General features: G+C 40.6%; 1 protein-coding gene across 2 annotated transcripts in view; it reads left to right on the plus strand.

Moving 5' to 3' along the window:
- The first annotated feature begins 17,597 nt into the window (after positions 1–17,597).
- The window catches only part of LOC118423047 (glial fibrillary acidic protein-like), a 48,743-nt gene continuing 42,121 nt past the window's right edge, over positions 17,598–24,219 (plus strand). For both annotated transcript variants that reach the window (XM_035830946.1, XM_035830947.1), the window contains exon 1: positions 17,598–17,790. The gene's annotated coding sequence lies outside the window, so the exon portion shown is untranslated. The remainder of the gene's footprint in view (positions 17,791–24,219) is intronic.

The raw sequence follows: 24,219 nt of genomic DNA on the forward strand, positions 1-24,219 counted from the left end.
TGCAAGCATGATAAATCCAGAATGATTTGTCTTGACTTTTGGTATGTTGGTAGGTCTTGATGAGGCTTCAAAATTGTTGGATTTTAAGGCCCCCAGTGCCTTGTCATAGTACTGCAGCGGTATGTTTTATCGAAGATGGTGTGGTCGCCAGATTGAAGTGGTAGATAGCTATTGTTGATAACATAGTCCATATCTATAAAATCCTCACACCCCATTTGCTGTTGACATAAATTAGTCTTAGGATTGAGTTATAGGGTTAATTTAGATACTCCTTTGGTGTAATTTGTAGCTTCTGATTAGGTTTTGTGCTCAGCAGCTGTGTGGGAATTATTCAGGAGTTTTATCGACACGACAAAAAGCACAGTGACTTTTCTATGGTTGACTGCGTTGCACATGTATATTATATAAACATACGATATGAGAGATACGGACTAGATAAATTAAAATTCTACTCAACAAAATGGGATGACAACTTCCAATTGTACAATAGAGTTAATTCCAGTTGTGGCGGCCATGTTGGATTTCTGGGGTCATCCGGGGTCATGGCACCAGAACGAGACTGCAGGTGGTACCAGCTGGGCATTCTACTATATAGGCTGTATTGCAGACATAAGTATGCCATCTTCGGGAGTGCATTTCACCCCTCTAAGGTTAACATCTGCGCAATATATGCCTGTTATCTATAGAAAATATTGTTGTGGACATTTGAACTTGATTTTTGTGATATTTTGTATTAATTTTTCACATTTTTTGACGGGTGACCAGAGAACAACTAATGTCAGTGGTTACATCCTCCATGTGCGCTGTGTATCGGTAACTGTGATTAAACCCTACAAAAACATGGAAATATCGGACTGACAGACCTTTGGGTAGAAATTTAGAAGACATTTGACTGTTATTCTGATGATTTCTCGACGCCAAGAACCATTCCGCAAACTACACTCTATGGGAAAATCCTGCAGCACTCAATGGGGAAGGTGGTGTATGTACCGGGTGTGCTCCTTTACTTGTTTCCCAATTTATCCGACAGTGTTTTTATTGTTTGTTTTTTTTTAGTTTGAACAACATACCCCGTAACAAATGTCCACATGTTGCATAACATTGTGGGATAAAATGTAGCAGATTGTTTACTGTTGTTTTTGCAATTTTTCAATGCCAAGGTGGAAAAAAACCATAACTTTTATTATAAGTACGAGCGGAGGAGGGATTGTAGCCTGAGTGTCATCCTAGGTAGCCTATTGGGGCTCCCATACTCACCCCTCACAAACCAGAGAGGTGAGTATGACAGCCTCGGAAACCAACTAGGATGACACTCAGGCTAGAGTCGGCCCTCAGATTACTCTAAAAGTGGGCTTCATGCCAGTTTCAGATCAGTGTGGGTGGAAATGTGACAGAATTTTCACAGATGCTGCGAAGATCTGTTCATAAAACTACGTATTACTAAGTTCTATCACCAATTTACCCCTGTAGCTCTTCAAGTGGGGTAAACCCCACAAATGTAAAATGTTACAAGGGACAAAGTGATATGCTATGTCTAGTCTACTATGTCTACACTCAGGCAAAAATTCATCGTCCACTGGAGATAAGATTTATGTTTTTCTGCACGTTGGCATTGAAAAATCCCTAACAGAAAAAATCTGCTACATTTCATCCCACAATTTTATGGACCCAACATGTGGACTTTGTTGTGTAGGGTTATGTTGTTTAAACTAGAATAAAACAATGAAAACCTGAATTGGGAAGAAAGTAAAGGAGCACACCCGGCATGATATTCCCATAGAGCATAGTTTGCAGAACAGATCTCGGCATCAATAAATCATCAGAACAACTGCCAAATGTCTTCTAAATTTCTATTCGCAAAGATGTCATTCCCATATTATATGTATTTGTAGGGTTTAGTCCCAATAGTAAACCTACTATATCACAGCTACCAATACAAAGCACTCATGGATGATATAAACATGATACTGTTCTCATAGTACAGGAGCCAGGTCCTGAAAAATTTGATTTCGTTGCACCCACTTTACAGAAAAGGTTTGACCTAATTTTCTGGTAGAGGGGTCTTTGGTCCATCACCTAGCACGATTTTTATGCTCAAATTGTGGTATCACTTTTTTGCTAGCTAAGCATAAAGGTAGAACACGTATTCTGCACAGGTGAAAAAATTCAATTTTCCAAGGGGGAGGGGCAAAAAACTAAACATCAATATTTTTCCATCAAAATTGGTAGGTTGGTGCAACTTTTCATGGGAAATACATAAATGTTCATTTTTTCCCAAAATTTTACCTTTGTCCAAAAGTTATGGGTCTTAAAAGTTTGATTTTTAGACATTTTTTGTAACAAAAAACGAACTGTTTACTTTGCAAAATCAGACAATTAATTGTGCTACCTACGGGGCCTTGCCTGATGAGTTAGACCTATCGTCCAAATCATACCCTCCATATCAACCTTTAAATCATCAAAATCTGTCAATACGATCCGGAGATATGAATGTGTGAATGTTGACACATCTGTCATATTCGATTGCTAATATCGTCGCTAAGGCCGTTGCTAAGGCCGTTGCTAAGGAGGTTATGGATCATACTCCACAACAAAACTGCTATGCAGAACAAACTTTTCCGATGTATTTTGCTCTGGTTATCTCAGTAGAAGTCTAAGGAGAAAATTTGTTTTGTTTATTGTTAAATAGATGCAGGAATACTGTTTTTTAACGTCATTTCTTTCAGAATCATTAGCAAAACTGTTGCTAAGGCCGTTGCTAAGGGGGCATTTAGTCATGTTTCAAGCAAAATACCGCAGTTGAGAGTCAAGATTTCTGGCACATTCTGCTCATGTCATGTCGTAAACCATGCATAACTCAAAATACTTTAATTGTTTGATTGATTGGTTGGTTGGAAATATTAACTGGGGCTCTGCATGGGGGATATAAGGATACTTGAAAAGAATTCTGCTGATTTCACATATTTTTATTGTTCCGCCCTAATGTCACTATTAGTAAGTAGGTACCTTATCAAATCGCCGCATATATCTACTGCTATGTTGAGCACAATGAAAAAGGCTCTGCATGGGGGTTATCAGGACACCAGAAATGTGATTACACAGGACACATGGATGCAAATCTATGTCATATACAACGTATTGCAAAGTCTCTGACAAACTGTTAATGTATGTTAGAATGGAACAGTATATCATAGGATCTACAAAATACACCAACACACAAGGATTATCAAATACTTTTGAAACACATATTCACAAAAAGAAGTTCTTTTTTTACTAATTGTGATACAATATGCAGGATCGGTCAGATAAACAGATTCTGGTCAGGCCTAAAACTTGGCATATTAGTTTAGAAATTAAACTAAACCGGCTCCTGCAGTTCAAGTGAAGACGTTAGGGGACCCAAACATACACCTCTTACTCTCTGCCATCTTTCTCAGTTACATATGTGACAAGTTTGAAAGTCCTATCACTGAATGCAGTGGATTTATCAACTTTCCTCGATTTGCATAATTAGTATTTCACTGTGTACATTGTTACTTGGGCACATTTACCTAAAATCATGACGATCCATCTACATGTTCTCGACTTATTCTCGTCCAAAGTTTGAAAGGAAATCGGCGACTGCAGTTCCAAACAATCCGCTAAGGGGTCCAAACTTATAGCACTTACTCTGTCCCAAGGGCTTTCTGCCACTCAAAAATCACAACCACAGCATGTCCAGAACTCGAGATATAAAAAGATGAGGTTCTGCTGCAGTAACTTAGCAAGCCGCTAGGGGGCCATTATCAAACTTGACCTTCGTTTTGCCGACTCCTCCTACCTACCAAATATCATCAGGATCCATCCAAGGCTTCTCGAATTATGCTATTAACACACACACACACACACACACAGACTTACAAGCCCCAAACATAACCTTAGCCATTCTTGGAAAGGTAAAAATAAAACTCTCCCATTACACAGGGCTCGAAATATCACCTACACGTGCAGGTAAAATGAAAGCTGGCCGAACTCAGCCTGCGCACGCGCACTTTTCCTGATGTCTAGGTGCACCTCACTGGTCCATGTACTGGCTTTACATATACATGTGCATGTTTCATGATGTCGACTTTTACTGGCTGCATTGAACTGTTACCACCTATGAAGCATCGAAAGAAATAATGGCAGTGGTTAAGAACAGATTTTAGTATGATCAATAGTTCCTAAATTCTGAGTGGTTCAAGTAATTTCCAATGTTACCTGCACCTGTGCAGAAAAAGTTATTTCGAGCCCTTACACTTCAAGCTGGGCAGCGCCTCAGACAGTGCTAGACAAGCTAGATGCCTGCCATCGAAAACATCTACGAACAATCACAGGGCACCGATGGCCAAATAGTCTTATTTCAAACAAAGCACTATACAAGTTGTGCAACACAAGCCCACTGTCTACAAAAGTAAAACATGCCAGATGGGCTATGTTTGAACATGTATTACGAATGTCAACTAACACACCTGCCCAACAGGCCTTGAACTTTGCCTTAATCGGCTCCAACACCTACAGAGCTCGAAAAGGAAGGCACTGTACGAACCTGTTAGGCACGCTAAGGGCAGACCTCAAGAAAAGAGGTCTTGGACCATTGCGGTCTGAAAGAAAACTGTGGGAGCTCAGGAAGCTAGCGATGAATAGGACGCAGTGGAGAGAGATGAAGAAAGACTGAGTGCTGAGTGTCCAGACCACTGCAGCAGCACTGCATCAGCAGATTTGCCAGTTTGCAAAAGTTTACGTCTTTTGCACTGAAACATGACCATAGCTGAGCTCTGCACTTAATACTTGCATAAACTGTGTTAAATAGCACCAGGTAGTGCCACATGCCTTTCTGTTCTGCCCCTAAACCACCACCCCCACCCCCACCCCATACCAGTCACGGCCATACATTCTGTGCTTTCATGCGGTCTATGTGCTGTTGAACGCCTAACAAAGTTGTAATCTGGTTGTGTCCTACTCTCTGGCCTAAAACAATAGCCTCCCATCAGCTCCCCTAACGTGTTGCATCTCCTGGACCATTTGTACAGCATCAGTTTTCTGGCCAAGCATAGTCTCCCCGATGTTAGTGTGATTATTAATAAATGTATATGTCTTCATCTTGTCTGACATCCGTTGGTTGCTTTTGACAGTCGAGACTGCCTAGCCCTCAATCACAACTTTGTGACTGTGCGAATAAGCCGGGGCCACGAGCTATACTCCAGTCGCAGCTTGTAATTTGACTTGTGTATGGCTGACAGAGTTGGAAAATCATGTGTCCGTGGCAAACACCAAAAGCAATCTTGCAGTTGCAAATGACATTGCCTGCCTGTGGGTCTGAGAAGCCAAACTTTCCAAGCGCAGAACTGAAATGCAACAATGATAACACTCTGCATTTGCCCCATCTCGGAAATCCTTTTCTTGCCTCCATAAAAAATAGGGGTATTTTTTTAAAATTTACGTGTCTGTGTTTGTGTTTCCTGATATTTATGGTCAGCATAACTTAAGAGCCGCCAGGACCTCCTGCAAACTTACGTCCCATTGTCCTCCTGAACAGCATACGTAAGATACTGTCTACTGTCACACTACATCGCATCAGGGACAAAATAGATGCTTTCACAGGACCATACCAAAGTGGCTTTAAGAGAGGGCGCAGTTGCGCGGACATAGTCTGGGCCCAGTGCATGCTTACTTCAGTGGTTATGTCTAAACACTGGGACTTCTACAAGATGGGGATAGATATGTCAAGGGCATTTGACACAATCAAAAGGTCAAAGATCCTAGATGTGCTGTACCAAGCAGGGTGCAATGAAGATGAACTGCGCCTTGTGAGAATACTTTTAGCAGGTACTAAACTGAATGTCCGTGTTGGATCAACCTACTCAGCGGACTTCGAAACAACAATAGGGTCTCCACAAGGGGTCAGTCTCTCCCCAGTACTGTTCACCTGCTACCTGGCATCAGCATTAGCATCAATAAGATCGCACTCCACAAGGCCCAACCCTCCAGTATCACGTCTGGGCATTCCATTGGAGATGGAATATGCAGATGACGTCGACTTCATCGACGAGGAGAAGGCCACACTGGAAAGACTCCTACCTGTAGCTGCTAATAACTTGAAAGACTCAAATCTATTTGTGAACGAAGCCAAGACAGAATATACTCACGTCTACTTGGCGGACACAATAGAAAAAGATGAGGATGAAAAGCCACTCCGAGGCCATGAGAAATGGAGAAAGAGCAAAACTCTTGGCTCCCTCCTCTGTAGCTCGGCTGACATAGCAGCCAGGTTTACAATGGGTAACATCGCATTCAGGTCCCTCTGGAAAATCTGGATCCGCCGATCAAAAATTCCATTGGAGAAAAAACTGCTACTGTACAATGCCACCTGTGTGTCAATCATGCTCTACAACTGTAACAGCTGGGCAGCACCACAGACAGTGCTAGACAAGCTAGATGCCTGCCACCGAAAACATGAGAACAATCACCGGGCACCGATGGCCAAACAGCTTGATTTCGAACAATGCGTTATACAAGCTGTGCAACACAGGCCCACTGTCAACAAAAGTGAAACAAGCCAGATGGACTATGTTCGGACACGTACTGAGGATGCCAACCAACACACCTGCCCAGCAGGCCTTGGAATTTGCCTTAATTGGTTCCAACACCTACAAAGCCCGAAAAGGAAGGCACTGCAAGAACCTTCTGGGCTTACTGAGGGCAGACCTCAAAGAAAGAGGACTCGGACCATTACGGTCAGAAAGGAAACTTAGGGAGCTCAGGGAGCTCGCAATGAAAAGGACGAAGTGGAAAGAGTTGAAGAAAGACTGATTGCAGCTGCAGGGTGTCCAGATCACTGCAGCAGCAGGATACAGTGGACTTCTACTACTAACTTAAGAACCTCTGGATGGATTGTAATGATGTTTCGTATGTGAATAGGTGTTAAGAAGACAAAGGTTAAGATCGATTATGGGTCCCTTGGTGTGTGAACCTGGTAGTACAGCATGCTTAGGTCTTTTGTATCTGTAATGTCCTGGACACTTCTATGATCATGATATTTTAGTGGCAGATATTTCTTGAAACAAGAAAGATGCTGTGCAGGTTAAAGCCCCTAGCAGCTTGCTCTAGGAGCTGGAATATAATTTTTAAAACATTGATAAGGATACTAGTATTAGTTTTAATTAAACAAAGTAATACGCAGTCGGTCCACAATGACAGGTCGCGATAGTGAGGATATGATTTGTATACGTATTGAGGAAAATCTGCAATTCTAGTGTTTTACATAAGAGGACTTTTATGCACATTCAGTATAATTCATGGCAGTGAAACATTGAGAATTTGCGACTTAACATTAACAGATACTAATGATGCAAATAAGATTCTAGTTTGCATAATGTCAAAATACCATAATTTCTTTGTAGTAAACGTTTGGGATAACAAAATTGTTCCATGTGTTTAAGTTAGAGTTAAATGACTTGTGTAAAATGTGCAAGTCAGTTGCTCCAGACCCTTGCGATTTACATCATTTAGTCCTGTCTATTGTAAGCTCCTCGCAAATCATCCCCTAGGTGCGAAGAGAGTAGTGGGTCCACCCAATACCTGTCCTGATGGCAGTTGTTTAAAAAAATGCAAAAAACTCTTCACATCATACTTGCCATACGTCCCCCTGTGTGATTACTGCAGCCACGTGCCAGCTCCTTCCACGCTTTTTAAGTAAGTCTGTCATCTGCTCTCTAGACTTTAATGGAAGGAATTAATATTTCATGTGTTCGAGTGTTCCTCTGTGTTTTGTACTTCAGAAAGACTACTGTTTATCTCAGCACATCCTTCAGAGACAATCTCAATCATTCTCATAGCAATGGTTGTTTGTGAGTCAGTTCTTACAGTTGACGTTGCTTACCACCGTTCCTATAAACCCTTGGGCCACACACTGGTGCATACATGTATTAAGCGGGGGCCAGTCTACTGTTTGTGTTATTGTTAGTGTGTGTAATGCTATCATACCCTTTCCTAAATGTTGCATGGTAGGGAGATAATGCATTGTGTCCAACTTTTAAAGTTACTTTGGTATGACACCGTCAGGTATCAAACTCACAACCTACCAAGGTGAATACTCCATTGGCCTTCGCACCAGTGGTATACCTGCACTGTTCCTAATTTATCAAGCAATGTGCACAAACTTAATAAGATTTTTCTTTTGTTATTCACATTACGTTAGTTAATTGGTCTTTCTAAATAAATTGTTTATATGAAATAGCTCTGTTCCCATGTAACTTGTAATTTGAATACCATGCAGATCCGTGTGCAAACTGTTTTTTTGCAGATCCCATATACTGTTTCATTCTAACATAGATGTCGGAGATCATTTTTGGCAATATGTTGTATTTAACACAGTTTTGTATCCATGGTATCACATTTCTGGTGTCCTGATAACCTCCATGCAGAGCCTTTTTCATTGTGCTCAACATAGCAGTAGATATATGCGGTGATTTGATAAGGTACCAACTTAGTGACATTAGGGAGGAACAATGAAAATATGTGAAATCAGCAGAATTCTTTTCAAGTATCCTTATATCCCCCATGCAGAGCCCCAGTTAATATTTCCAACCAACCAATCAATCAAACAATTAAAGTATTTTGAGTTATGCATGGTTTACGACATAACATGAGCAGAATGTGCCAGAAATCTTGACTCTCAACTGCGGTATTTTGCTTGAAACATGACTAAATGCCCCCTTAGCAACGGCCTTAGCAACAGTTTTGCTACTGATCCTGAAAGAAATGACGTTAAAAACAGTATTCCTGCATCTATTTAACAATAAACAAAACAAATTTTCTCCTTAGACTTCTACTGAGATAACCAGAGCAAAATACATCGGAAAAGTTTGTTCTGCATAGCAGTTTTGTTGTGGAGTATGATCCATAACCTCCTTAGCAACGGCCTTAGCAACGGCCTTAGCGACGATATTAGCAATCGAATATGACAGATGTGTCAACATTCACACATTCATATCTCCGGATCGCATTGACGGATTTTGATGATTTAAAGGTTGATATGGAGGGTATGATTTGGACGGTAGGTCTAACTCATCAGGCAAGGCCCCGTAGGTAGCACAATTAATTGTCTGATTTTGCAAAGTAAACAGTTCGTTTTTTGTTACAAAAAATGTCTAAAAATCGAACTTTTATAAGACCCATAACTTTTGGACAAAGGTAAAATTTTGGGAAAAAATGAACATTTATGTATTTCCCATGAAAAGTTGCACCAACCTACCAATTTTGATGGAAAAATATTGATGTTTAGTTTTTTGCCCCTCCCCCTTGGAAAATTGAATTTTTTCACCTGTGCAGAATACGTGTTCTACCTTTATGCTTAGCTAGCAAAAAAGTGATACCACAATTTGAGCATAAAAATCGTGCTAGGTGATGGACCAAAGACCCCTCTACCAGAAAATTAGGTCAAACCTTTTCTGTAAAGTGGGTGCAACGAAATCACATTTCTAGGCCTCTCTCAGGAATTGGCTCCTGTACTATCAGGTCACCCATTAAAAAATGTGAAAAATTGATTTAAAAAATGTGACCAAAATCAAATTTAAATGTCACAAACAATATTTTCTATAGAAAACAGGCATATATTGTGCAGTTTTTAACCTTAGAGGGGTGAAATGCACTCCCGAAGATGGCATACTTATGTCTGCAATACAGCCTATATAGTAGAATGCCCAGCTGGCACCACCTCCAGTCTCGTTCTGGTGCCATGACCCCGGAAATCCAACATGGCCGCCACAACTGGAATTAACTCTATTATATAGGAGGGGCTTAGATGAAGATGCAAGTATTGCACTTGCCACCTTCAATCCCTATTCATTTCGTACTTTTGGGAGAAATCTATTTACTAAATTCGCATCCCAAATGTTTTTCTCGCCCCCACTTACACCCCCGCCCTAGATGTCCCTAATGGAATGATCCATTAGGCAACTGGAAAAGATGAAAAACGTCATTGTAATGAAGCAAAATTATTTGGCTAAGGAATAAGGTCTTGGAACCAAATTAGTCAAGGCGTAATATTTATTATGTCTTAATTAGTTGGATTGTGAAAATTAAGGAGTAGAAAACGTTGTAATGTTAGAGGAAAGTATATGTCACTGGCCACCTTCAACTCCTATCAAATTTGATACTTTGGGGAGAAATACATTCTCAAATTCGCATCCCAAACGTTTTTTCTCTCCCCCACTTACACCCCCGCCCTAGACGTCCTTGTGGATTAATCTCTAGGCAACTGGAAAAAAAGATAAACGTCATGACCCATTAGAACTGCCCCAAATACCCCCGGGCGCCTGCGGGTATACCTGGCATAGGTAATAATGTGTACGTGTCAAGGTTGCATCTCACTGCACTTGGAGCACTGGTGCGGCACTTCGGGGTTCGATAGATACTCAACGTAGTTCAGAGATAAAGAACGGAATTTCTTACATTTTGTGTAATTTGTTGTCTTGTAAGTCATACCTTTACGTAAAATGCAATACGTATCTAAATTATTTTAAACTAGAGTTCAACGAACCCATCTCTTCGCCAAATAATCATGCCTTTATTTAAGACTTTAAGGTCTTATTGTTCCTCACAAACACACAAACATTACCAAAACCAGACTGTGACCTGACAGATGACCTGGTAGCATCCCTGGTCAATCAGAATTTCATGCCTGTCAATTTAGACTTTGTCCCCAGTGTAAGGGCGTCCTCCAGCAAACCATCTGTATAACAGCTGTGTCCATAGATATAGGTCAAAATGAGATATATAGAGCACAGTTTATTTCTGTTAATAAGTTTTGCTGCAGTACCTTAGGAAGCCGCTAGGGGGCCCACTATCATAATTTATGTTCGTTTTCCTGACCCCTACCCACCTACCGAAGATCATCAGGATTTTTTCAAGGCTTCTCGAGTTATGCATTCCACAAACAAAAGGACGCACACACTCGGCCCGCTACCGTCCTAACGGAAAATGCTACGTCAACTATTTTCGAACACAACCTTCCTTTCCGCAGCCGCTACTTAAATACTAAATATCATGAAAATCCATACACAGCTTCTTGAGTTATATGCTGTTGGCATGGATTTATGAACTTTCCTCATTAATTATGCAAATAAGCTACTGATTTGCATAATTAGTATTACATTGTATAAGTCATCACTCATTCTATCTACATACCGAAAATCCTGATTATCTGTTTACACGTTCTCAAGTTATCCTCGTCCAAAGTTTGAACGGAAATCGGTGCCTGCAGTTCCCAAAAAGCCGCTAGGGGGTCCAAACTCACAGCACTTACTCTCTGTTTTAAGGGCTATCTACCACTCAAAAATCATGACCACAGCATGTCCAGAACACGAAGTGCCAAAATTAAAAGTTTTGCTGCAGTACCTTAGGCAGCTACTAGGGTGCCCATTATCGAACTTGACCTTCGTTTTCCTAACCCCCATCCACCTAACAAATATAATCAGGATCCATTCAAGGGTTCTCGAGTTATCTTGCTTACAGACAAACGCACTTACATACAAATCCCGCTACAGCACCATAGGTAAGAGCCAGGTAAACCATTTTCGCACTTGACCTTCCTCTCCAAAACCGCTACACACCTACCAAGTTTCGTGAAAATCGCCCAGCTAGATTTTGACTTATGCTGCCAAAAACAAACCGCAAAAAACATATTACCAAGCTCGCTGCAGTACCGTAGGAAAACGCCAGGTAAACCGTTTTCAAACTTGGCATTCCTTTCGACAACTGCTACACACCTACCAAAAATCACAAAGTTCCATCCACAATTTCTCGAGTTATATGCTGTTGACCTACATACAGACCCAAGTCAAGCAATCTCATACTCTTCTTGGCGAAGAGAAAAATCGGAGAAAACAACACAACAGTGCCGCATTAAATGAACCCAACAGTGCCACACCAGTGCCCCAAGTGCAGTGAGATATCACCTTTAGAACCGCCCCCAAATACCCGCCCGTCCCTGTGGGTATACCTGGCGTGGGTAATGATGTGTAAGGCCACACTGACTTAATTTTATGGATGACATCCATGCATGATTTGATTTTCGCCTGTTTTAAAAAACAACTGTGGCCACATATCACCCAATACATAATGTTTAGATATTAAAAATTCCTCCAATGATTGTAAGAAACCTTATTCCATACTATAACTCCTGTATAAGCCTTAAGTTAAGCTATAGAGCTGTAGTTAACATGTAGATGCCATACTTTGTACCTTGTACAATTGTTGTGCAATAAAGTTACATAAAAATCAGAACTTATGCTTACCAGAGGATCTGCTCTCCAGGGTAGGGGGCACATGGTGAGGGCATGTGGCCACAGCGCCCTTGTTCCCTCTTTAAACAAGAAAGAATGGCAAATACAAACACGATTGAAATGGCGACAATTGTCTCTTACAGTCTTACTGGAGGTGAACATTAAGACAAACCAAGCCTGGGAAAGAATGGCCTTGTTGGTTTAGTCCTGTGGTTTATCAGCACTTCTTATTTTTGCTGGATTTTTATTTTATCCGCCCGCGCGCATTAGTATTGTGGTCTCCAGAGGATGTCATCCATAAAATCCAGTCGGTGTGGCCTAAGCCATTAGAACTGACCCAAATACCGACTGGCTCCTGCGGGTATACCTGGCGCAGGTGATAATGTGTTAGGCCACACTGTCTTAATTTTATGGATGACATCCATGCGCGATTTGATTTTCGCCTGTTCTAAAAAAAAAACAAAAAAAAAAACTGTGGTCACATATCACCCCATATCAATAAGAATTTATAATTATGCTTATCGGAGGACCTGCTCTCAGGGGTAAGGGGCACATGGTCAGGGCATGTGGCTGCTGCGCCTTGTTCCCTCTTTAAACAAGAATGGCAATACAATCATGATTGAAATGACGACTGGAGGTGAACATAAGACAAACCAAGCCTGGGAAAGAATGGTCTTGATGTTTAGTCCTGTGGTTTAGCAGCACTTTTTTTCTTGGTTTTTTTTTCTTTTTCCGCCTGCGCGCATTAGTTTTGTAGTCTCCAGAGGATGTCATCCATAGAATCAAGTCGGTGTGGCCTAAGCCACTAGAACCGCCCCAAATACCGACTGGCTCCTGCGGGTATACCTGGCATAGGTAATAATGTGTTAGCTGTGATGTAGGGAGGACCATTTGCGATAAATTAGCATTCAGCACACAGCGTTAACGGTATGTATCTAGGTCGCTGCACAGTGCGTGAGTTTGGATGGTCCTTGGAGAGATTAAGTGCTACCAATGGTTTGTGTCAACAAATGGCGTGTATATATGCTACAAGGCATGAAGTTTCTCGTGCTTCCGATTTCACAAGACGGCGATCGCTGAGAGTCTGTACAGCGACTAAAACTATTTCTGTTGTTTTATAAAGAGAATATCATGTAAAATGTAAAAGGATGGTTTAAAAACAACAGAACGCACAAAGGCGTTTCAGAATCTTGATCTATGAAATTTGTTGAGGGGTCTGTCAAATCTTTGGTCGTTCAGCTATTGTAGCATCTAGTGGAAAGAGAGTTTTATGTGCATAGCCACTGAAAATCCTATGTTGAAAATATTATGTTGAAAGAAAACTATTAGTACAAGCGAAAAATTCCACACGGACCTCATACGGACTTGAATATATTCGCACGTATGACCGCACCGTTGGAGAAATGGTCACAAAAACTGCGAAGTACGTTTGGAGTTTAATGACAAGGAAAATCCTAAGACTCTGTATTTATATCGACAGATATAAAGGGTCAACTAGCCGGGCGTTCATGTTGAATTATTTTAAAGGTTGCAAGTAATATTCAGAGGAGGTCATTATTTTGGTCGACAGGGACAACTTTAGGGTCTTTCATTATTCATTGAAAGAAGATGATCTATTCGCCGTTGAGACCAAGGCATTTAAGAAACATAAACAATCTAAACATGCACATTTTTTTAAAGGAGAACAGTGTCTTAAGAACAGTTCCTGCAAACTCTGGTAGTGTCTAGCGGTACAAAGGGTAGCAATGTACAGCAACAGGGTACGTTTTACAGGGAGGGGTTGCTGGCCCTTTCCCTTTGACATGCTTGAGGCACCCCATCAAACACGTTACCCACATTTTACGTCCCTTCCGAAAGACTAGTGCAGCCACAATCGAAATGGCCTTCCCAGGATTTGATTATTCCAGGATCGGAATCTCAAAAGGTAGCGTTTGCTAGCTTAAACGTCTGACTGCTTCGAAATCACATCCAGTTGCTTGGAGTAACTGTAATTATACAGCTGAACATGTTTTTCATTGCTAAACAACGCCCATTTGTATAGGTTGCGCTAAAATACTGTTACTGGAACGATTAGTTCAACTGTGAGGCTGCTACCAGTTGAGCTACAGGGACCCCCCCCCCCTCAAAGTAATGAGCCACGAATCCCGTTTTGACAAAACACCCTACCTCCCCTCGCGTTGATAATTCACAAAGACTTACCACCTGGAGAGATATATCCGCACACGAGCCGAATGTATTTCTACTCATAATCCATTAGTTACTCACAGCGGAGGTTCAGACGTCGTGATTCATCAATATTATCATACCTTGTTAGCGAGGTTTTCATTCTCGCACAATACTTTAAATACGATAAGGTTTCCACATGATATTAGACGCAGTTGACGGCCGTAAATTTGGTACCGAACTCCTTGTGATAAAATCACACCACATTCTCTGCGCTAAATGTCAATGTGGATTGGATATAAATCACACGAGAGCTCATAGTAATTGGAACTGCTTTGATTAATAGAATCTTTCTTAGTACGTCGATGAAGGTTAAACATGCAGGTAGTAGAATACGCCCAAAAGTAATTACTCATTAAGCTGGATATGATTTTGGAAAAATGATCATAGCCAGTTATTAATAAGTTGCTGGAGTAACTGCTATTTGGAAAATCTTTCTTACTTTGTAAGTTCCATACTTTGCAACCCTACAATCTCCTATACTCATTAACTGATGATATATCTCGTGATTTTGTAGATTCATTCTTCTATCCAAGCTGTTAGATCATTTTTTAATATATTATCAACGAATCTTATTACTTTTTAAGTCCCATATTCTGTAACCCTATAGGATTACAATAACTCATATAGTCCTGAACTGCTGTTGATATTTATCATGATTTTGTTGACAAGATATTCATACCCCTTGAATCTAAGCTAGTTTGATTACACCAACAGGTCGCTCTATCTATTGAACTGACACATTTTATTAGAGAGCAGAGATCTTTCGTACATTTTCCAATTTTGAACAAATAGATATTTATTTATCTTTCTCTCCCCGGCACAGTCACATAAATAAAGGTATTAAACACCATTTCTTACCTTCGCCAGGGAGGTTATATTTTCAGTGCCGTTTGTGAGTCTCTTTGTGGGCAACATTACTCGAGAAGTTGTGGATGTAGGTGGATAGGGGATGAATAAACAAGTCAAGTTCATAAATGGTTATCCTAGCGGCTTTCTATAGCACTACAGCGGAGATTTTGGTTTCAATATCTCTTGTTCTGGACATGCTGTAGGCGCGATTTTTAGTTTGTAGCTCCCAGGGTAGCGGTGTAGGTTTTGGCCCCCAGTCAGCTTTGTTTGAACTACATTGACCGATTATGTTTCAGACTTCCTAAGAGAATAACCAAAGAATTGGTTCACAGACCGTCATTGGTGGTTTTGGTGCCAGTATGTTTTCGTTTTGTAATGCCGTAATGTAAAGACTTCTGAAATCAGAACGCGCCCAGTTATTCACCAGTAGCCCTGGTCCGGGCGGAATAAAGCTCAAACCAACCATTCGGCGCCATCAATTTTTAATGAACCGTTGGATTAAGAATAGACGTTGATGAATAGAAGGTGATCCGAATCCAGAACCTGCAACAGGAAGGACTTTCTCTGATACGAATACTGGAACATGCAGAAGGGAATATTCTTTGTGCGATGTTTATTCGAGCGTTCATCGTCTTCCAAAATTTACAATACTGGACACATAAAAATGAAAATGTCTGCAGTCACTCAGAGCAAACAGACACATGAGGAAGTATGGTAAGGTTAGATATAAAAGATAATAATTATTTTTACTTCAATTACATCAAATTTGGCATCTGTTACAATTAAAAATATTCAACTGTATAGGTTAGAAGTAGATATTAGAGACAACTGGGCAAAGAAAACAAAAGCATTGAGCAGGCTTAATTTACAGTAGTATGAAATTAATGTAGGTGCACTTATAAAACAAATGTCAGTATTATCAACTGTGACTAATAGTCTACAAGCTCTAATAATTTGGTTGACTGTCTTAGTTTTTTCTCAATTTGTTATCGCCCATATCTTCTTCTGTGTATTCCTCGCTCGCCGTCGTATCATATTTCAGTGCTTTAATACAAAAATGATATATGTCCGAGGCCGGGCAAAGGGCAGCGAGTGATCCAATCAATATATTGCAAATAAATGAATAAATAATTCACCTTTAGTCGACACAATGTTACAGTGTGGCGCTATAGGGATAGCACGTTCGGGTGTAATGACCTATGCGATGATGCCCCTATGACTTAAGGTGGTATCTCACTGCACTTGGGGCACCAGTGCGGCACTGCTGATTTCGTTCACTGCGGCACTACTGTTGTGTTATTTTCGCCGATTTTATTAATACTTTAGCTATAGTGTAATACGTAACAGTATGACTTGGAGATAACAAAATACACAAAACGCAAGAAAATTCGTTCTTTATCTCTGAAATTTGTTAAGTAATCAAGTTGAACCCTGTAGTGCCGCGCCGGTGCCACAGGGTCAGTGAGATACCACCTTTAAGATAGAGCTGCTTAACTCCATGTCGGGAGCTTCGTTTTTACATTGCCCGAACATATGGCCTTGGCAACGGCATATCTCTGTTAGCAGGTATTACAAGGTCGTCGTCAATCACTCTTTATCGCCAGTGGACCGTTTGCCATTTCTAACACGTAGTGCATTCAGAGCAAACCTCCAAGCTAAGGTTAGGCTACGGTTTGTTGTGACGTCTTTTGGGGCGTTTCTATAGACGTTTTCATTCTCCCCCCTCCCCTCTTATTGGCGTTTTTACCAATTTTGTCAAGATTTCTTTTCAGACACCAAAGTCCCCCAAATAAAAACTGGCAAAATAGAAAGCCAGATAGAAACACATAAAGAAATCCATATGAATACCAGACCATTTTTCATTGATTTCGAAAGTAATCTCCGAATCTCATTCAGTTTTAGATTGAATAGTCTTTAAACATTGTTTATCTGGATGTTTGTTTATCCCTTCAAAAATGTGAAACGATCTAAATTTTAGAACAGCAACGTTCTTCATCTACATCCACATATTTTCAAAGAAAAATATCTGATGGAAATATGTTCAAATACTTGAAAAATATGTGTTTGTAAAAAAAAAAAAAACCTTATATATTTATTCACCAACCTGATGACATATTATTAACGATTAAGATTTCCCTTGCCGTTTGCGGACGGATTTTGAGCCGGTCCCCGAATCTCAGCGGCATGGTGATTGATCTGCTCCAATGGGTCCGGCTGTGGAGGCTGCCGGATCAGGTGATGCAGCTTCCCACCGCCCGCCAGAACAAGAAGACGCCGGCGATATGGTAGCAGCTGCAGGGAGGTGGGCCGGGACCGCCATGGTTGCCTCAGGATCTCCCAACCTTCTCGTCAGTTACAGTCTGTGTGAGCTGGCTGATGTGCTACGTACCAATCCCTGATAGAGTAGAGGGTGAGTTCATTTCCTTACCGAGTCATCTATATTCTGAATAAGCGGTGAAGGGTGGAAGATTTTTGTCTGCCTATAATGTCGCGAGGAGTGTATGTATGATGATGTCTGACGGGGCGTCCGAATCGGTCGGAGGGTTATCGTTTAGAATTTGGTTCCCGTCCAATTTTAGGTCAATACAAAGTGGCTATGTAAGCAGAGAATCTTCTTCATCAATGCTAAATAGATGGGGAAATGATAAGTCAGATGTGCGGGCTAGTTTGGGGTCTATCTGGTCGCCCATAGACTGTCTGGTATTCCTGATCGAGCGGGCTGCCTTTGGGTTGGGCAGATGATTTAACGTACGTAACAGTGCGCTGGTGTAGATCAAATGCGTCCGGGATTCTTTGGTAAAAAAACGGACGTATCGACAAGCTGCCAACTGAGAGGAAATCAAGGCAACTGTCGGGCATTTTCTTCTATCCCGATCCTTCATCTTGGAAAATGAAGGCAATTTGAGGAGAGCCAATAGCTACACAAAAATAGTAACGTTAGTTCACCTTTATCCGTGGAGAAACCTATATCCGTTGCTTTTAGAAACAGGGTATCTGCTGGGAGTATTACGTCGATGGTGGTTTCAAACATTTTAAACACCTTGTTTCAAACTCCAGTATTTCGAAAATATTGCAGTTTGAAACCACCGACAGTCGACTTAAAATCCTTGAATACCCTGTTTTTAGAAACAACGGATATACCCTACGGATAAAGGTGGACCAACGTTATAACAGCTACAGTGCTTTTGAACGTGCGATTAAATGATGACATTTTGAAAATCGCTGACGATTTCGCAAGGCGCTAAAACGGTATCGACCCCTGAGTGAGCGTGCCGCCTACACACCTGCGGCATTGTTAGGTTCATGCAAATGAAAAACACTCTGATGACGTTATACAACTTATACTTGGGCCACTAAGAAACATATATATGTTATACAAACATGTGCAAACATGAGCATGTACCATCAAAGTGATATAAAAATATGATAGAATTGATAACAGTACAAGAAACAATTAGTCCAGAATACCAAAACGTAGATGAAAGAGCAATCCAGTTGGTTGAGTAGCTGTCACCTTGCGTATCTTATTATCTGACTTTGTGCAACCTTCATTGACGATGTGGTTTGTTGATGTAGTTTGTTGATACATTTATGATATACAGCAGTACTATCATAATTACACTTGATGCTTGTGAAGGAATCAACAAATACATGAAGCGCAACTCATTGCGTTCTGATTGTTTTCCCGTTGGTAAGGAGACACGAAATATGTGACCCTAAATCAAACATGACCGAGATAAATATCCAACCTCGTCTCTGCATCACTTAACAGAATTGTGGAAAAAACTGAACTTTATGTAACCAACAAGGAATGTTGAACAAGGCTGACGGAGTCGGCTGAAAAATTTGGGTAAGTCCCAATCTAACTTGGTGTTGGTCACATAAAGTTTAGTTTTTTCCACATGTAACTTTACAACACAGATGAACTTTCATGCTAAGACTGAACAGAATTGCTGATGAAGGTTAGACATCAAGATGATAAAATATCCAAGATAACGGTCACTCGAGCAACACGAACATCCACTATCTTTCGTCAAAAACTAAATCAGAACTGGAGTTCACAGGGTTTCAAACCAAAACTCTGAATTGATATGCTTACAAGTACGCTTCAAATAGCTCAGTGCAGTTTTGAGCCTTTGTTTTGTAATGTTTGTTTGAGCCTTTATTTATTCATGAGAAGGTCAAATCGGCATGGAGGCCGCTTTTCGTTGAGGTCACAAGGGAACAGGGTGAGGGTTAGATGAAATATAAGAGATGCAGATTACAAATGTACTTCGTTTAAGTCCTAATCCATCCATAGGATGCGATCCTATGCGAAATATGCGATCTGAAACTCAATGTGACTGAGACTAATATCCTACCTCGTCTCTTTATCTCTAAAATCTACTGATGTCGGAAATAGAACATGGAATGACCCCTAGGCGTAAGGAATACATGTTTTGCCAACTGCAGCCGACATTGAGCCATGTTCTCAGGTCTCCAGACTTGTAACAAGGTCTTGTTACGATGCCTTGGGGAAATCTGGTGGCCCGAACCCCTACTTACTTCACAATTCAACAGGAAAGGGTCGCAACTTTTGAACTGTTAGCAAGAATAGCTGACAAACGTCGGTAGATTGATGACCAATCACAACTCAATGAACCATTCCATCTCGCTGTGCTTGTAATATGATCTGAGCAGGTCAAATCTAATGAAATGTTCCTTAGGTATGCGTATTGCTGGCTATTCTTCTTCCTTGGTGCTTGCATTTTTCTGGATGATTGTTTCGGTTTGAATTGCATAATATTTGTTGGGTGAGATGATACATTTTTGAGCCACAGAGGAATGCTCTCTTGTATGATATCCACATTCAACTATGGTGACGGGCTTGCTGCAACCGTGTTGCAAACTAAGATTTAACGGAGTACTCAACGAATTTCAAGGATAAGAAAAAACGAATCAATCTTCGCAGTGAGTCTGATTCTACGTTTTTCATGTTTTCTTGTTTTTATTGGTCATTTTTCTGCATGACATTGCAGTTACGAAATCAAGGGTTGCACATATCCAATTAAGAACACAGCAAGGTCGCCGTCTAGTGGAATCGGAGTCTAAACATAAATGGGTTCTGATTTTAATAGAATGATTTCTAGCAATTTCCAGTTATCTTTAGGGGAAGATTATGATGATAATCTTTATTAGGGATAAGACAGTATTTTCTGAGCCACCGAGAAATACAGTGCATCTTGTATACATAGTTTGACCGCTATGTTTTGATACCCTGAAAACAAGCTAAGGTCATTCCAGACGATTGAAGACGCTACATTTCTGCTAGGCGCGCGCGAATCACATTTCCTACAAGTCAGGCACGTACAGTCTCAAGTGTGCTTTATTGATCTTCAGAAGAAAAGAACATAAGGCCGCTTTGAAAGCCACCAGCATTTATCAAACGGATCAAACGTCTCCATGCATGGCCTTTTCTGCCATTGCCGCCACTTTGATTGTGGCATCATTAGTAAGCAAAAAAACTAATGATGAAACGTTTTAAGAACTTGTTTGCTTCGTTTAGTTTGCTCTATCATGAAAGGAGATAAGGTGATTAAAACTTCAGGAGCCTGTATGCTTGGCCCTTCCTCCCATTGCCGTCAGTTTGATCATTGTAGCATCATCAATCAGTAAGCAAAGCAACAGTCACATAAAACATTTCAAGAACTCGTTTGCTTCTTTGATTTCTCTCTTTCCAACATAAAATAATGAGTTTAAAACTTCAGGAGTCTGCATACTTGGTCCTTTCTCCCATTGCCGTCACTTTGATCATTGATCAGGAAGCAAAGTATAACAGTAATAGTCAGATAAAACATTCTAAAAACTTACCTGCTTTTTAGAGTTGCTCAATCCAAGAGAAGGTAAGAGCAGTTGCACAAGTTTAAAAAATACTTATTTGGGGAAACGAATTTTAGCTAAGTCACAATCTGCAGTGGCAAATCAGAACTTCAACGTCCGATCTGTCACCTATTTGTGGTCATCTTCAAAATATGCACGTCTTATCTGTTAAGAGCATTGAATTCAAAGCTATTGTCATGTGCAATTCGTTCATATTCTGTTCCTTCCGAGATGTACATGAGTGTGCAAAAGATGCGGTTGATACAAAGCATTCAGCAGATGGAAGTTCACAAACTAGGCCAATGCTCACCACACCTAGTCCCCAGGCATCAGATGCTGGCAGAAGTCGAATGTTTATGTCATATCTGAGCGTAATTCGAGCAGATAATGACCTTTATAATGATACTTAGTGCATAAGTGATGTCCTTCCGATGTTTATGATGGTGATTGGAGTTAATCACGGATGTCTATTGGTAATTATACCTGAGAAAATTGAATTACGTCACAGCAGGGGCACGCAAATTGAGTGCCGTGAAAGATAGTACTAACTGGATAAAAGTCATATTGTGAAGGGTGACAAATGATAAGATAGGTCTGTTTGGATAAATGTATCCATATGTTACTTGATACTCGCAGACAATTATATCGTCAAGAAAAGTCTGTTATAGAACGTTTTATGATTGGAAAAACGTTTGAAATCGTATTTAAAACATACTGCGTCCTAACTACATGTTTTGCCTTGAGTTGTTTTAGGCCAGCTGTCTACTAAATGGCGAACGCGGCGCGTGTGTGACCGCACAGCGACCAAAACTGAATTTTTGTGACCAATGATTTTATAGTTCGAATATGATGCAAAATATTCAAACGACAAAACAAACAAATCTTGAAAATATTCGCTATCTATCTTTCGAATTCGTTGAGTGACTTTTTAAATCTTTGGTCGATCAACAGCCTTTAGTGTTTAGTGTTAAAAAAATGTTGTGCTTTAGGTACTATGACGTTTCGTCATGTTGTGGGTACTTTTTATCAGCTCAAAGTAAAATATCACGATAGGTCAAACTCAACTGTGGAGCAGTCGAATACCTATAGTGTCCTGCCGTTTTCCTTTGAAGGTGCCAAGATCACTTAGATCACAACGCCAGAGTATTGAACCTGGCCTGGGTACGGGGAAGGGATTTTTAGTTTATCCGATAACGACAGAATAATGTTACCCAGTGGAAAGTGTTTTGAAAAAAGAAGGTATTGACGATTATGCTAAAAGCGGCATTTTTATGTCTATTTTCATGATGCAAAATTATGGGTCTTTTCCAATCAGAAAGACCATATGTAGCTCAACTGGTAACAGCCTCATAGCTAAACGCCTGGCTCCAATTAGTTGGTAACTAGAAGACCCTGGTTCTATAACTGGGTGGGGCATCTCTGTTGCGGCTACATCCGTCTTTTGGAAGGAACATCAAATGGAGGTCCTGTGTTTGAGGAGGTGTCTCGGTTATGGGATAGGGCTTGCAACCCTACCTTGTTACTGAAACTGCGAGCAAACTTTATGACCTGTACGCCACTAGACACTGCAAGGGTCTGAACGAACGAACGAACGAACGAACGAACGAACGGACGGACGAACGAACGAAATGGTATGTACACATGTACGTGCGATGTCTGAGTTCTGTAAGTCTTTACTGGCCTCAATCTATGAGCTTGTGTGACTTGCATCGTAGAACAGCAGCGGAAGTAAATTGTTTGGATGAAAAGTAAGAATTGCTGTGAAAGCAACATTCCATTAGGTATCTAAAGTAATAATACAAGACTATGTACATGAATGTTGATAAATGCGCCCGGAAAGCGTTGTATACGTGCGCTGTCTGAGGTCTATAAGGGTTTTCTGTCCCCGAGATTGGAGCTCGCGTGCCTTGTCATTGGGAACAAAGGCAGAAATTGATTACGTTTGAAGAGACACATCTGGAATCCACAATGTCCCAGGATCTGATCGATAAAAACCTCACCCCCAGACGGTACGGGTTCCCGCTAGTTATGGTCTGCAGACTTCCAGAACTGCGCTTTCATATGTCTACAGATATTATAATGGTTTATAAACCAGCCGATATACCACACTCAGCAGTGTTGGGGCTGATATTGATGGGGGAACTCTACGCGGAGAACAGTTATGCTTGCTAATAGCATTATTTGGTGCGAAACGAAAATTTGATAGATCAATCATAAGTACACACTATTAAATCTATTATAATGCATGACTCTATCATCGTGTGTTACACATAATAGACTAAGTGGTGTAATGTTGCTATTTGCATCTAAAACAAGTAGCATGATCGCATATGACTGGATAATGTAAAGTAGCATTCAGACAGTCATTTTAACGGATACAAAAAGGTGTTTGTAGACGTTCCTTTTATTAATGTGTTGAAAGAAATCATCATAGCAGAATTTGTTTTATTTATCCTTCAGGCTTAGATAATAATCGTGACCTCTATGGAGGTATTGTTTTGAGTGTGTCTGTGTGTGCTTGTCTGTCTGTCCGGATATCGGAGGTCAGTATTACTTCAAAACGGCTGAATGGATTGTGATTATATTGGGTAAGTTAGCAAGTGTTAAAAAGACAATGGTCAAAATCAAGCTTGGGCTCCCTGGCGGATATCTTTCATACTTAATCAGAAACTTTGTTTTTGTATCTTTTTGGCAACTCTTCCCACTCCTATGTGTACATAGTCAATGTACCCTAAGGTGGCCAAACTCCCCTAAACTATTTCCCTATCGCCAGCGCAGTTAGCCTGGTAGAGACGAGCTTTCTTGACTCTATGCATCTATTCATTGTGATTGGGGTAGACTGTCCAATTCGTCGTTTGTAACGAAGAAAGCCAAACTAAGCCCACAAACTATGTTGGTTCCTGACACATCGGTTACCCAGTCTGGACCGAAGCCAAACCGGTTATGAACATTGGCTATCGATCGATTTCTACCAATGACG

This window comes from Branchiostoma floridae, chromosome 9, assembly GCF_000003815.2.
Source record: "Branchiostoma floridae strain S238N-H82 chromosome 9, Bfl_VNyyK, whole genome shotgun sequence".
In the NCBI taxonomy this organism is placed as follows: Eukaryota; Metazoa; Chordata; class Leptocardii; order Amphioxiformes; family Branchiostomatidae; genus Branchiostoma; species Branchiostoma floridae.